We start from the raw sequence: 15,680 nt of genomic DNA on the forward strand, positions 1-15,680 counted from the left end.
GGAGACTTTTTGTGACTATTGTGATGCGATTTCACAAACCGGTGTGACTCAAGACCAAATTCGATGGGTCTTATTTCCTTTTTCTCTAATTGGCACCGCAAAACAATGGTTGAAAAGCCTTGATAAGGCAACTCTTGGGATTGACTCTTGGAAGAAGTTAGCTCTAGCTTTCTACAAAAAATTCTACCCTCCGGAAAAGACTAACATGCTAAGAGCTCAAATTACGGGTTTTAAGCAAAGGGATGAAGAATCTTTGTATGAAGCTTGGGAGCGGTTCAAAGGAATTTGTCGCTCATGTCCTCATCATGGACTTAGCGAGTGGTTCTTGGTACAACAATTTTGGAATGGTCTTTATGAAGACTCAAGAAACATTCTCAACATGGTATCAAATGGTATGTTCACCGAAGTTGACGATAATCAAACTTGCAACAAGATTGTGGAAATGGCAGTCTATAATTCACAATATAATAGACCTCGCAAGGCTACTAGAGGAGGAAAGCATGAAGTAGACTTTATTACTTAATTGGGTGCTCAACTTAGTGCTCATATTGATACCATTAACTTGAAGTTTGAGAAGGCTATGGCTAAAGTTGAAGAAGCCTCAAAATCACCAAAGCATCATGTTAATGCCATGGTAGCATCTTCATAAATCCCAAGTGGGATAAGTGAGAATTGTGGAACTTTAGGACATGACCAAAGTGAATGTAGGGGAACAAATGAACAAGTGAATGCTTTTCAAGCATACAAGAGTGGTACCCTTATTCCAATTATTACAATGAAAACACCAAATTCCACCGAAATCTTTCATATAAAAGCCAAAATGTTCAAACCCTCAACAAACATATACCCCACCTCCCATGAGAAACTAAAATCAAAGACCCTTTTTCAACCAAAACCAAGGTTACCAAAATCAAACTCCATACAATCAACAAAATGACCAAGGTTTTGATGTTCAAAAAACGGTCCTCCAAATGCAAAAGAATCAACAAAAATTTTTCACTCAAATGCAAAAAGATAGCCAAGCAAAGGACATCACCATCAACAACATCCTAGCCCACACAAAAATGTTGGAAACCCAATTGACCCAACTAGCATCTTCAAACTCTCAAAGACAAAAAGGGCAATTGCCACCTCAAAGTAATCCCCCAAGACATGAAACGGTTAGTGCCATTCACTTGAGGAGTGGTACGAGATATGAAGGACCAAAGAAGCAAGTTGAGGATGAAGTTGTGGAAGCTAGCAACAAAGAAGAAGTTGTGCAAAACTCTAAGGAAGGAGAACCAACAAAAGAAGAAGTTTCAAAGAAAAGTCAAGAAAACGCCAAGGAGAAAGAGCCTATTGTGATTAGACTTCCATCCCAAAGTCGTCAAGCTAAGCCTAAGTTTGATGACCAACTTGGAAAATTTTTGGAAATTGTGAAGAATTTGGAAGTCTCGATTCCTTTCACGGATTAATCAATCACGTGCCGGCCTATGCAAAGTACATGAAGGACATCCTTACGAAAAAGAAGTCGATCCGGAAGCTTGAAACTATCGCCTTCACTAAGGTGAGTAATGCAATCCTTCAAGGGAGTTCACCTCCGAAACTTAAAGACCCGGGAAGCTTCTCAATACCGTGTACCATTAGAGACACCACGATCAACAAGGCTTTGTGTGATCTAGGAGCAAGCGTGAGTGTTATGCCGTATTCGGTTAGTAAAAGGCTAGGGATGGGAGAGCTTAAATGTACCAACATCACACTCCAAATGGCCGATAGATCGACGAAGACACCGTTAGGAATATGGGAAGATGTTCCCGTGAGAATCGGCAAATTCTTCATCCCGGTGTACTTTGTCATTGTTGACATGGAAGAATACTCCAATATTCCGATCATCCTTGGTAGACCTTTCTTGCACACCGCGGTTGCGGTGATAGATGTGAAGCACAGAGAGCTTACTCTAGAAGTGGAAGACGAGACCATAACTTTCAATCTTGACAAGACCATGAGAGCTCCCCGTTTGCATGAACCATGCTTTATGGTTGATCACTATAGCCGGAAGGATGATAGGAAAAAGTCGGATTTCCAATGGAAAAAGAAAGTTGATAATGCTCCATCAAAAGAGCAAGATAATAGCAACAAAGAGAGCTTGAAAAGATCACCCATGACAAGTGAAGAGGATGGCCTCATTGGCCAAAACAAGAAAGAAGGAGAGTTGTCTCTATCAACTCAAGAAATTTTTAATGATCAAGTAGACGAAGTTTGCGGTCTTTGGGATGATGAGTTCGAAGGGATATTTAATCCCTACATTGGTAATGCTATGAACCAAGACCATCATGGAGAACAACAAGTGCAAAGATCTATTGAGGATGTCTATCATGACAATGAACAAGCTTTCGACTACTTCTTCAAGGTGTTGAGTAACATCAACAACACCTTGAACATGCCCCCTTGACATCTCACATTGGATGAGAGTTTGGTGGAGTACTTCCTAAACCACCATTTTTAAATATTCTAACTCCCTAACTTGCACTTCAATTTTTACATTGCATCTTTGTCATTTTTGGATTTATATTTTTGTGCCTTGATCAAGATATTCATCATTTTTGAGAGAAGTGAGGGAGGGACTTATGATTTTATTGATGTGTAGTGCTTTGACTTAGTGTGGGGATAGCAATTGCCTAGGCTATTCATGCCTTTGTAGTGCCCTCGCAATGAAGAACACAAAAATTGAAGAATGAAAATGTTACGGGTTATGCAGTACCCACGGATGGACCTGAATCCGTGTGGACAAGGAGGAATCCGAGCGGCCAAAAGGAGAATCCGCTCGTCCTGAAGAATTCGAGCGTCCTATGTCACCAGACGCCCGTCTGGCAGAGCTGTAGAATTCAAAAAATGGTCTGTCACAGAATCCGAGCGTCCCAGTTGAGAATCCGCTCGTCTGATTCTGGACGCTCGTCTTACAGAGAAGACGCTCGTCTTTATGCAGTTGATTTTTAAAGTATCACCCTGTAACAAAATCCGAGCGTCTTCTAAAGAATCCGCTCGTCTCAAATTGAAGAATCCGCCCGTCTTTACTGAAAGACGCTCGTCCTGTGGCGTCATTTCCTGAGGCAAAACGCGAAGAATTCGAGCGTCCCAGAATGCAATCCGCTCGTCCCCTGCTGCTATTTCAAATATAAAGGGTCTCTTAAACCCCTTTCCCTCATTCATTTTCATTTCTTCTACATTCAAACATTACCCAAAACCCAAAAACCCCAAAAACCCTCATCCTCTACATCAACAAAACCAAATTTCCTCAACCAAATTCAACAAAATCAAATCCAAACTTCCTCACAACAAAAATTAATCACTCCTTTTACAACAACAATCGATTCAAACACCATTATCTTCAACATTTGAGTCGATTTTTAAGATACAAAGCAATATTCTTTCATCTTAAATCGATTTGGGCATAACTAAAAATTGGAGATTTTAATCTTTCTTTGGTGTAATCAACAATGGCAAGAACTAAAGGAGGCAACAAGGCACCCCCAAAGAAGACACTTTCAAAAAGGCAACAAACTCTTCAAGCAAAACAATTGTCAAAGGCATTGGTAGCCCATGAGGCAAGGTTGGAGGTTCAACAAGCCCCCCCTATGGAAGCTACAACATCAACAACTCCGGTCATTGAGCAATTATCCAATTATCCGGAGGTAATTTTCACTTCCGACTCTCATAGGGATAAATTTGTTCTCTTTGCTAAGAAGACCATTATGCCTACAAAATTTATTTGTGAAGATGCTTTGACAAAGTTGGGTGTTCTTGAACAAACCAAAACCTTCTTTGAGGCTATGGGATTGGGTAGATTGTTTACCATGAAAGAATTGACATACCCCTCCCTCACCTTGGAATTTTTGAGTTCCTTGAAAGTCACAAGGGTGGAGACTAGAACCCACATCGAGTTTCGTCTTGCAAATGTTAATAGACGCATCATTTTTGGTGAATTGAGTAAGATTTTAGGCCTTAGTGATACCTCGTACTATGAAAAGCTCCCCGACAAGTATGACCCCGCTCCTCTTTGGGAGGCAATTTCCGGAAAGAAATTTGCGCGCTTTCATGATTGTCGTGCTCTATTAGTCCACCATCCGGGCATTATAGTGTGGCATAAGGTCATTGGGAATACTTTGATAGCAAGAAATGGCACTAATCATCTTACCAAGCTCGATTGTGTTCTTCTTGAGTCGGCCTTGAACATAGGAAGGGAATATACTAAGCCATATAATGCTCTAAGACTTTTGGCTGAACGATGGCTTAATGTCAATTGTGGTAAACAGGGCACCGCTTTTATTGTAAATGGAGGACTAGTTACCTATTTGGCCAAGCATTTTAACCCAAATTTCAACAAAGACAACACTTATTTGGAGGTTAAAGGAGGTCATCTCATTGATATGGACACCATGATTCACAAGTTTAAGTGGGTCAAGCATGATCCTCTTGACACCAAATATGGGTGGTTAACCAATGAAGCTAGATCCTTCACCTTGCCTTCAAAGATTTGTCGATTGAGTGTTCACCGGCCAAACTACCTTCTTCCACTCTCCGAGGAGACCGAGTATATTATTCAACAACAAAGAGGCGAGATTGACGAGCCCTCCTCCTCCATTGTCACACCACCATACCCATTTGAGTATCACGAGTTCAAACCCAAAGATGTCGAGGTAGGAAATGATTACATGACTTTACTCATGAGGGAAATGCACAAGCAAGCTTACAATGATAGAGTGGATGCTTATAAGGCCCAATATCCGCCCTTCCTACATCTAGCTAGGCAAGGACTTCTTGATCCATCATGTCCTTTACCTAGTTGGGCGGATAGGGAAGTTTTCTTTCCTAGCACCTCTAGTGGTAGAAGACCGGGTGGAGAGGAGAATATTGTTGACGAGGGTGTTGATGAAGAAGGTGAAGAAGAGGTTCAAGAGAATGTTCAAGAAGGAGAAGCTCAAGAAGAGGAAGAAGAAAGTGAGGAAGAGCAAGGAAGTGAAAGTGGGAGTGGAGATGATTCCACATCTATGGAGGAAGATGATGATAATGATGATATGATGGAGGATTAGCAAACCTTGGAGGCTCCTACATTCTTTCACCCCTCTTATGGTTTGTCTACTTCTTTTGTTTTCTTTATTTTATTTTGACCATTTGTTTGTGGAGTCCTAGCAACATGGAGGACTAACACCTTGGCTTCATTAAGGCGTTCTTTTTATTGTTCCCAACTTGTAAAATCCAAAATGACAATTTGTAGTTTCATGCATTGCATTCCACGTGCATGAACTACCCCGAAATTCAAGACGTTAGAAATAATGTCTACATTGGTTTGGGGAAGTCCATGCATATGTATCGGGAGGTAATTTAAATTATGCTCTCGGCCATAACAAAAACCCATGCATCATGTAGTCTAGCTTAGTATAGTTTTCATTTAGTTTAGAAATCATGCATCATGCTTGCATAATTTCCTATCGTATTGGCCATTGAGGACAATGCCCATACTAGTGTGGGGATGGGAAATTCTAACTTAACTTTTATTCAAAAATCCAAAAAAATTGAAAAATTGAAAAAAACCAAAAACATGTTCATTTCCTTTTTAGTATAGATTTGTATATATTGTGTTTGTTCATCCTTGTTCACATTGATTGACTACGCCACATCCGAGACATGAGGATATTGAAGACCGCATGGTATGATCTTTCCAATCTCCTTTTTCCTCTTTATGTTAATGACTATGTGGCTTTATTAAGATTGATGCGGTATAAACAATTTGAATTTAGGATTGCATTTAGATTATTTGTCATACTAGTTGGTAGAAGCATATGCATTAGGATGTATATATGTTAGTTGCATCATAGCATATAGTTGCATGTTAGAAAAATTTTGTGAAACCGTCTACTTGGGAAGCTTGACAAGTGTATATAGGCCCTAGTAGATGCTTTTTCTTATTAAGACTTTGCTTGTTAGAATACTTGTAAAACACCCTTGGATGTGTCATGCTAGTATCCTTTGACCCATGGATTAAGGCCTAGTCAAGAGTACCTTGTGGTGTGATAACTCCTTGGCTACCGTTTATTCCAAGGTGACCCTTGAAACCATGAAACCATCATTCATCCATGTTCTACCATACATTTTGTCATCAAAGGGAATGGGCACAAAAATTGTTCAAAAATTTGAGTTCAAGAAAAGAAAAGAAAAGAAAAAGTTTGCAATTGCATCAAAATAAAAGAGGAGCAACAAAAAATGAAAACTCCTATGCTTCAAATATAAGGTACCCTCGTTGCTAATTGGGGTGACTTTGAAAATGTTCAAAAGAAAATGCAAAAAGTTAAAAATTGTCAAGTATTGAAATGCCAAAAATCGAAAGAAATGCCAAAAAGAAATTGTTCTCAAATGTTATATGCGACAAGAAATTGGAGGGAAAACAACAACAAAAGCAAACTCCCAAATGAAACTCAAATACTATCGATCCCCATATCCATCGTATCCATTTTTGTGCATGGTAGAGAGGGGACGACCCTTCTTCTTGTCTAGGCAAGAGGGCGAATTCCACGATCCTCCAGTGTTTCTAACGCCATAGGGAGTCTATTCTTCATAAAAGCATTTAACAATTGAGGACAAAGGTACCCTAGCTTGACACAACTTGGAGGTGATTTATTGGTATCCTCCTAGGCTTAGTAGTTTGAAAAAATTGCATCTATGAAGGAGTGTGTACCCTTGAATTGCTTCCCTTGTAGATAATTTCCGCCACTTAGATGAGGAAAGTGGCTATTCTTTTGTAGATGTATCCATTACTTGATTTTGTGTGCTTTAATGATTGGATGTGTCGCCATTTTGGCAAGACCCACCTTGCCTTGCACGAAGGCATCCTACCTCATGGTTGTCTTGTTGTGAGTTGAAGGGGCGGAGTGAGACCCGCTAATTGTCTCATATCGGCTATATTAGTAGGATAGTTTAAATAAGGGTCCTAGTTTTGTCACCTCTTTACTCGGGACGAGCAAAGGTTCGGTTTGGGGATATTTGATGTGACCATTATTTTAGCATATTTAGTCCCCGAATTAGCCTCGTTTCTATGCTTTTTAGTGCATATTAGGGTCATTTACTATCTTTAGTCCTTTGTTTTGCATATTCTTTGAGGTTTTGTTTCCTTGGTAGGAGAGGAGTGCAAACCTTGCATTTTCATGGCAAAATAGAGCTAAATTGATCGAATCTAATGACCAAGCATCAAAGAGAAGACAAGACTAGAAGGCCTTTGTACATATTATAGTAGATGGGCAATGGTGAAGAAATCTTTGCATCCCTGACTAAATCCCAGAGGATTATTGGAAGAAGAGAAGAAGAAAAGAAGAAAGGAAAGGCCATGACGAGATCCGCTTGTCCAGCCAAGAAGACGCCCGTCCAACATTTCAGGAATCCGAGCGTCTTTGCCAAAGGGACGCCCGTCCAACCACGCCATAATCCGCTCGTCCAAGCCACCCCAGAATCCGCCCGTCCAGCCACCCCAAAATCCGCCCGTCTCGACCCTTTGGACGCTCGGATTGTCTTACAGCCCCTTACGTCTTCTTCTTCCCTCCATGAAAGATGCGCATATTTATGAAAGACCGGCAAAAAGGAGACTCGCATCTTTTCTGAGAGGAGCGATTCCTCAAGGACTTAATCGTCATTTAAGCCCTTAGTAAACCCTGATTTGTGTACCTAATCCCCACTATAAATATCCCATTAGTTAATTAGATGAAGCATCTTCTTCTTATCAATCTTTAGTGTAGTTTATATTATTCTAATCTCTTCTAATCTTGTAATCAACTCCTAATCAAATATTAATACAAATCTCATTTCCTTAATTTCTCTTTTGTTCAACTTTTATTTTGGGTAATTGAAGATTATTTGGGTTATTAGTGGGAGATTGACAACCTTCCAATCATTCATCAAGTACTTCTATTATTCTTTGCTTTATTTTGGAATCATTAGTAGGTATAATTTTCTTAATCCCTTTTTAATTATTGTTAATTATCTTCATTTATTCATCATGTTTTGCTTTGTTAATATGATTGACAACCTTGTTAGCATGTCAAACTTGATAATGAGTGAGTAGTTTCCTTAACTAGGGTTAATGGGTAATTAGGGGAAATCAACATGGGGGATGATTCACGCTTAATTTAATATGTTTTCATAATTTATTTGCTTGCTTGTTGTGATCTCAACTTATGCACATGTTATGTTTGATGAAATGCGAGCCTATGAATCCTTTCATTTTTTACCCATCACTTACCTTTTCAATGAGACTTGTAAGATATAAATCAACTCGAGTCTCATTAGACCATGCATATAGTTGAGTAGGGAGGATTAAGTCGACTTGTAGGTGTTGGACAATCTAATCGATTCGGATCTGGGACCCAAACCTTCCTAGGATTGTAAGATATAAACCAACTCGATCCATCACAACAATAATTGCTTGCTTATAATTTGAGAATATGTTTGTATGATCAATTCCCATGAATCCCCTATGACCTCATAACACCCTAGTGCTTTTAATCAATTGTTTACATCTCTTTTTAATCATCTTACTTGTTTACTTTTATTGCTATTTAGTTTAGTGATCTTCTCATCTCAACCCAAATCGTGACACCCCTAGACACCGCTACTTGCAATCGAAAATCCTACATCAATACCCGTCCCTTCGGATCCGACCTTTACTTGCTTCTTTACTAATAGTAGAGTTGTTTGTGAAGTTATAAATATTGTTTTGGTCTAGGTGCTCCTAACGACAAGTAATCGAAAATTAAGCTCCAAGTGAGTCCGACCAAGGTGTCTTAGAAGATGTGCCCGTCAAAGTTGGCAAGTTTTTCATACCCATTGACTTCCTCATACTTGATATGGCCGAGGACTCACAAAACCCAATTATATTGGGTAGGCTATTTTTACACACCGCGGATGCGCTAATCGATGTGAGAAAGGGGAAGTTGACATTAGAAGTGGGTGATGACCGGGTTACCTTTAGCAAGAACAACACCATTAGAAGCCCAATGTTACAAGAGTCTTGTTATTTACTTAGCACTGTGGACTCTTCTAATGCCTCTACTACACTTGGATCCTTATTGATGGATCCGTTGGAGGAAGATATTGGTGTTTTTTGTTTTGTAGGTGACGATGCTAAGGGCACTATTGCTAAAATTGCCAAAAAGAAAGGGAAATTTTATTTGAAAAATTTCAAATGGTTGCGGAATGCAAAGGTAACTATGAAATGGAGCTCGGGTGGTGGCAAACTCAATGATGAAACTTTATCAAATAGGTTCTTACATCGTGCGGGACGTTAAACCATCACTTCTTGGGAGGCAACCCAAGCTTTTTATTTGCTTTTATTTATTTTTGTTTTTAATTTTCCGCAATTTACTGTTTTTCGTAGAATTAGGAATAAAATACTAGACTTGACGATGTTTGTTTTTGTGATTTATAGGTGAAAATAAAGAAAAGGAAGCCTAAAGGTGAAAAATCACGCTTCCCCATGCAAAAACCCCGTTCGGGGACGTAAGTTTCAAAAAAAGGACGGAAATAAAAGAATACGGAAGCAAAGGCAAAAAGGCGTGATGGACTGGTCAACCCCGATCGGGGTTTCCAGCTCCGATCGGGGACGTGAGTTGTTATCTTCGTGGCTTTTTCTTCTACGGGTAAAGAAAAAATATATTCTATCATTCCAATAGCAACTCGACAGTACTTCTCCTCTTTCTCTCTATCATATTTCTTCATTTCTTCACTCAAAATCACAAGGAAACATCAATTCCTTCATCATTTTGCAAGATTCATTCATCCTTTAACATCATCAAGTAAGTTTTCTTCCCTTTTCTCTTTAACTTCATCCATTCTAATCAATTCATTCAAGTTTATCAAACCCTAACTCAAATTGGGGGAAATTGATTTTGTGCTTATTTGTACTAGAAATTGATTGTATTATGCTCTATTTATGTTTATAGTATGAATTAGGCAACTAATTCATTCTATTATGTCTATTTGGATGGATTTTGGTTTGTCTTAAGATGAATTTTTGTCTTAAATTTCAGAAAAATGGCGCCAAGAAGATCTCCTACCCCAGGTGCTTCTAAGAGGAGAAGAGATGATGCGGAATCCTCCCAGGCTGCGGAGGATGTGCAAATGGAAGAGGTACCGGAATGGCATGATCCGTAATTTCCCCGAGTAATTTTCAATTGCAAAAAACAATGGGACAATTGGGTCACCTTACGCATCAAAGGTATGAAACCGACTAAGTTCATTAACCAAGCTTATTTGAACAATATTGGTATAGAAAAGAATGTTAAGGCTTTGTTTAAAAATCTTGGTATGAAACATTGTTACACCATGGACTATAAGACCTTTCCCGAGCGCACACTTGAGTTCTTCAGCTCTTTTGAGTTTTATAGGTCGAAAAAAGAAGGTTTTGTTCTTTTTGTGACTTTTCGGTTGTTTAATGATGATTATAAGTTGGACCTAGCGGATTTTGCTAATATTTTCCGATTGCCCCATCGAGACTTACTTACCGAATCACCCGAATCTTATAACCCGGTTTTGATATGGAATGCCATTTCTCACTTTCCTTTTAAAGATTGGGACCATGCCCCTCACCAATATATTCACTACCCCAACATTCGTGTTTGGCAAAGGTTTATGGGGTGGACTTTGTTTGGGAGAAATGAGCCTCATTCTGTGAGGAAAGTTGAGGTTGAGATTTTGGGTGCCTTCCTTAATGTTAATGGTGATGATAATTGGGGGATAATTATTCCCTACCACTTTGCGGTACACTTGACCAAGCAATGTAACCCGAAGAATAGTTGTATTGTCTTAGGAGGGTTGGTTACGAAAATTGCTCAACACTTGTGTCGTTTCAACCAAGAAAACACCGACTTGAGACCATTGCTTATCTCAAGGGAAGAAGGGGTTGGACTACATTATGAATACTTCCTATCTTGCAATTGGTTTAGGGATTCTCACCCTAACATGGTTTGGAAAATTGGTAGGCAAGACTTCATTAGTCTACCAGAAGAGAAGAAAGAGATTAAGGCTGTAACGCCCCGTAATTTTGGACCGTTATTATTTTGCGAAAGTAATTTATTAATCAAGTAAAATTTAATATTAATGTATTTGAAGTAAAAATAATTCAAAGAAATATAATTTTATTATATTTTGAAGTAAAGTATTTATTTTGATAGTTTCGAAACGTTTAAAAATAGTTTAAACCGTGTAAAAATCTTTTAATTCAAAATAAGGGCATATCGGGGAAAAATGACAACTCTATTGAAAATTGGGCAAACGATTTTGGAAATGGGTCGTATGAGTATTCAATTTTCTTGTAATCTCGTGTTTAAGAACTTTGGTCTTGTCGGAATTTGCATTTGACAAGCGGTTCTAATTATTATCGAAACGAGCCAAAACCGACTCGTAAAATCCCGACTAAAAACCCGCTCCCTTCCTTTCCTCCTTTCCTTTCCCGCGGCACCTCCTCCCCCCTTCCTTTCTTTCTGATTTTTTTTCTTACCAAACACACCTTCTTCATGTTCTAAAACATTCCATCACCAAAACACCATTTTTATCCAAATTCAAGCTAGTTTTCGCCATAATTTCTTCGTTTCTTGTCGGATTTTCGCATAATTTATATTTTCGGAATCCTCTCTTCAAGATCTACATCCTGGTATATTTTAATTTCAGTTTTCTTGATGTCGTTTTAAGACGATTTTCGGTATAATTTCGATTTTTATGCTTATTTTTGTGTTTTTATTGTTTATTTAGGTGAAGATTTGAAGGACGAGTTTGGGGACTCGTATATTGTCGAAGATAGTGGCTAGTTGCTTGTTAGGGTTTGGTTTTCAAGGTGCTAATTGCTCATTTTCTAGCTTAAGGTAACATATTTCGAGTTACTCGACGAATAATCGTCACATTCTTTGCTTTTTGTATGTTTTTGTGATTTTTGTTTGAGTAATTTGTTTCACATGATAATATAGGTTGCATGCATGTCTAATTCATGTCTTTTGGTTAGTTAAGTTAACATATTAGTATTGGGAACGATTAATTGATGTTTCAGACGATGTTAAAATGAACAAAAACGGAAAAATGGAGGTGTGGGGGTGGCGGCCAGCAGGCCCGTGCAGGCCCACGGCTGGCCCGGGTTGGTCCGTTGCTTGTTTCGCGGTTTTTCATGCTTGGTTCATCGTTTTAGGTTCATTAATGTTATAGTTAGAATAAGTAACATGTGGGTAGTCTTAGGAAATGAATAAGGTTAGTAGTAAATAAAATTTTGATGATGAATTATGCTTATATTGATAGTTATCACATGTTAGGTTAGATTATAAAATGAAATTGTAATGAATAGGCTCAAAATTAATTTTATAGTGATAATTGTAATGTTTTGATGATTGTGCCGAAAACTGAGCCTTAGTCCCTTTGATCGATTCGATGTCGATTAATTGAGTGATTGGTCGGCCGCAATTTAACCCGCACTGTCGCGCAGATGGGGTTGCGGGTAAAAATTCGGTTGGATGAAATTTTATATGAATTGGATAATCGGCCTTTTTCTTGTTTTAGGCCATTTATCAAGTTTTTAGTTCACATGTATAGTTGGTTGAATTTAATAGTTTCTTATATTGTAGAAACGGCCCTAGATTCCCTGAAGCCTTTAATATTGTTAATATTGCTAGAATTGGTATTGAATACTTCTTGCAGGTTGTTGTGTTTGTCATAGATAGGTCTTTATAGTCTCAGACGAGTATATGTTCCTTTGCTTAATAGCCTTTGTGTTCCGACTTGGTGGGTTTATATCCAAGTTGGGGCATGACCTCGTTACTTATTTTGATAGTAAGTGGTCAGCTTAAGTACTAGCCAACCCTTTGGTGGACTCCTTAGGGTACTCACTTTGTTTTAGAAAAATTGTGGGTCTTGGGTGCGGTGGTGTGTATCCGCATGTCTAGGTCTGCGCAGATTTTAGGCTAGGGTTATGTTGTGTCTTGGACATGTTTTCATAGAACCTCTGAGCCAAGATACCGGTTCGATTACCTTCCCTACCTCGTGGTATAGACTCGAGTTACAGAGTGACTATTGACCGTACTAAGAACTTATGCATGTCTTTGATATATTGCCCTTTCTTGTATGGTGATTTTATGAATTGTAATAGGTGAGATGTAAGCCGGTTACAATTGATAAAGTTTGGATTACTAATTGTTATATGTTTCACATGATAGTTTACTTTGGTTAGTTTAGGGGTCATAGGTTAGAATACATGATAATTAAATTGTTTATCATATTGTTTACATGTTACACTACATGTTACATTAAAAATGACATTTCGTGGCTGGGAGGACTCGAAGTTACTCCCCACTGAATTGTGGCTTTCGTGTTTGTATAAAATGCGATTGACAGGTTGATGATGCTTAGTTGGGGTACACGGACGAGCTAGTGAGCAAAAGAACCTTGGACCTAGTTTGGCTATTTTTGTAGTAAACCTTTTAACTTTTGGTTGTGTATATATTTTGAAGGGACATATGTTTCCCTCTTCTATTTTGGTTTGTATCATTATATTTTCTTATCGTTAGCAATGGCATGTAATTTAGTTGTTAGCTTTTGCAGGTTTCGACACTCTTAAGTTGGAAATGTTTGTGAATGGTTTAGGAAAGTTTTAAAAATTACAGGTTTTATTTAGTTGAACCAATTACAAACATATCCTGTCAGTTTTTCTGCAGATTTTACGCCTTTATCTTTTGCCAAAATTGGGGGTGTCACAGTTGGTATCAGAGCTTGTTGCCCCGACGCACGTTTGTGCACCCCACTTAAAAGCACTTGACCTTTAAATAATAAACTTGAGAGATGGGTAGGATGGGTAGATTTAGGATTTTATGTGGTAGTCTGTTTGTGATTGCTAATTGTTAGGTACTAATTAATTTTCTCTTTTGCAAGATGGCTCTCCAAGAAATGTAGATAATGCAATCTTACAAGCTAAGTTTGTTGATTGTTAGTTATTAATTTTGGTGCCGTTAAAGATTGGTTATTCCAAATGAAGAATGCTTCCACTTTCTCGATATTTCTTTCCGTATTCTGCGTATCTTACCTTAACCTTCCAATCTCGTTGTTTTTTTTTTCGTCTTTCAAATTCCTCTACTCTCGCCCTGGGTAACTACTCTTCAATTCTTTCCCCCGATTCATCCTTAGTTCGTTTTCTTCTTAAAATAAAAGTCCATGTGGACACCTTCCTTTTATTCCGCAGGATAGTCCCCTTGTTCAAGAGAACCCGGTTTTGAGAGAATGTATCATTGGAGGGCGTGAACGAGTTGAGAAATTGATTGTTTAAGGTTTGAGTTGTATAGGAGAATATAACTTGGGATCCTTTGGTTAGTTTTGTTAGTTGTGCTTGACATGAGAGCCTAGTGAGTTGAGAAACACCTTGGGATTTATGTCTATTGAGAGCTTGTTTGTTATAGATGATTGTGCATAGGTACTACCTTAGCACATAAGATGGAATGAACTTGAGCTATTTCATTTGAGAGTCTCGATGTTTCTTGTGGAGAATTAAAGGAATAATAGTTAGCCCTAAACCTTGTAGACTTTGAAAGGAATACAATTAGACATTGACGTTGCTTAATGGATTGGTATCGTACTTTGGAATTAGTTAGTTTGTTAAACCTTTTGAGTTGACCAAATCTAGTATAAAGTAGCCCTTGTTGACCTTTCGAAATTTGAGAACGCGTGGTTGACCTTATTAATCATATCTGAATTTAGGAATTTTGGTGGAATGTTGTTCGATGTAGTTTGTGAGTTCAAAAATGTGATTCTAATTTATGGTATCGGAGACTAGAAGTATTAAGTGGTGAGATGATGGAGTAAATAAGCCATGGTACTTGGGGATGACATAGTAAGTGAAGTTCAATGACGAGAATTGTAAAGGAGATACTTTGGGACATGGATGGTAACAAATGAATTTGTGTGGTGAATTGATTTTGGCTCTTAGAACCAATTGAGTTGAGGAATACCTACCGTTGTGGAGTCCTTGTTAGTCCTATGATTTGGTAGACATTTGGGGATTTTTTGAGCACCTTAGTGAAGTAACCTTATCATATCGATCATAAGCTTTGATGAGTGTTTGGTAAGCAGTAACCTTTTCATTATGCCGCTTTTGTTCTCCTTTCCTTCTCTTTAACGTTCGTTGAACCCTGTTCTTATGCCAAAGTTTACGTATCTTCTTCTTGCCCGAGATATCTTCTTAACTCGAATACCTCTTATTTTTGTCAACCGTTATCTTTACGGTCCGACTCCTTATTTCCTAACATGTCATTTGTTCCTTGCTTATCCTTCCTTAACGCCTTTTTATAATACCATTTCTTTTGAGAAATGTTGGCCTTGGTTGGACAACATGACCTTTGAAGGGATTGTTGTGTTTGACCCTTTCCTGATTTTGAGAGGATTTGATATTGGAAAGACTTAGGCAGTGTGATGAGACATACTTGATGGTTCTTATACCTATAGATCCTTGATAGAGTGAGTACTTTGGATTGGTGGATTTTGTGTGTCAAGTGTGAGTTGCATTGGTTACTAAGGTTATGGAACATGGCATTGTTGTTTATGTTTAGGGTACTAGTGTTTAGTACTTGACTTAAAATGGATGAAACTGAATGGTGGATTTGAGGATGTAAGATTGACTAAGTAAGTCGAGT

General features: G+C 38.3%; 1 non-coding gene across 1 annotated transcript; it reads right to left on the reverse strand.

Moving 5' to 3' along the window:
- Positions 1–205: 205 nt before the first annotated feature.
- Positions 206–312, reverse strand: LOC141654197 (small nucleolar RNA R71). Its single transcript, XR_012547761.1, has one exon. It is a non-coding gene; the product is annotated as a small nucleolar RNA R71 (small nucleolar RNA).
- Between the last annotated feature and the right edge of the window lie 15,368 nt (positions 313–15,680).

The sequence above is a fragment of the Silene latifolia genome, chromosome 4, assembly GCF_048544455.1.
Source record: "Silene latifolia isolate original U9 population chromosome 4, ASM4854445v1, whole genome shotgun sequence".
Lineage (NCBI taxonomy): Eukaryota > Viridiplantae > Streptophyta > Magnoliopsida > Caryophyllales > Caryophyllaceae > Silene > Silene latifolia.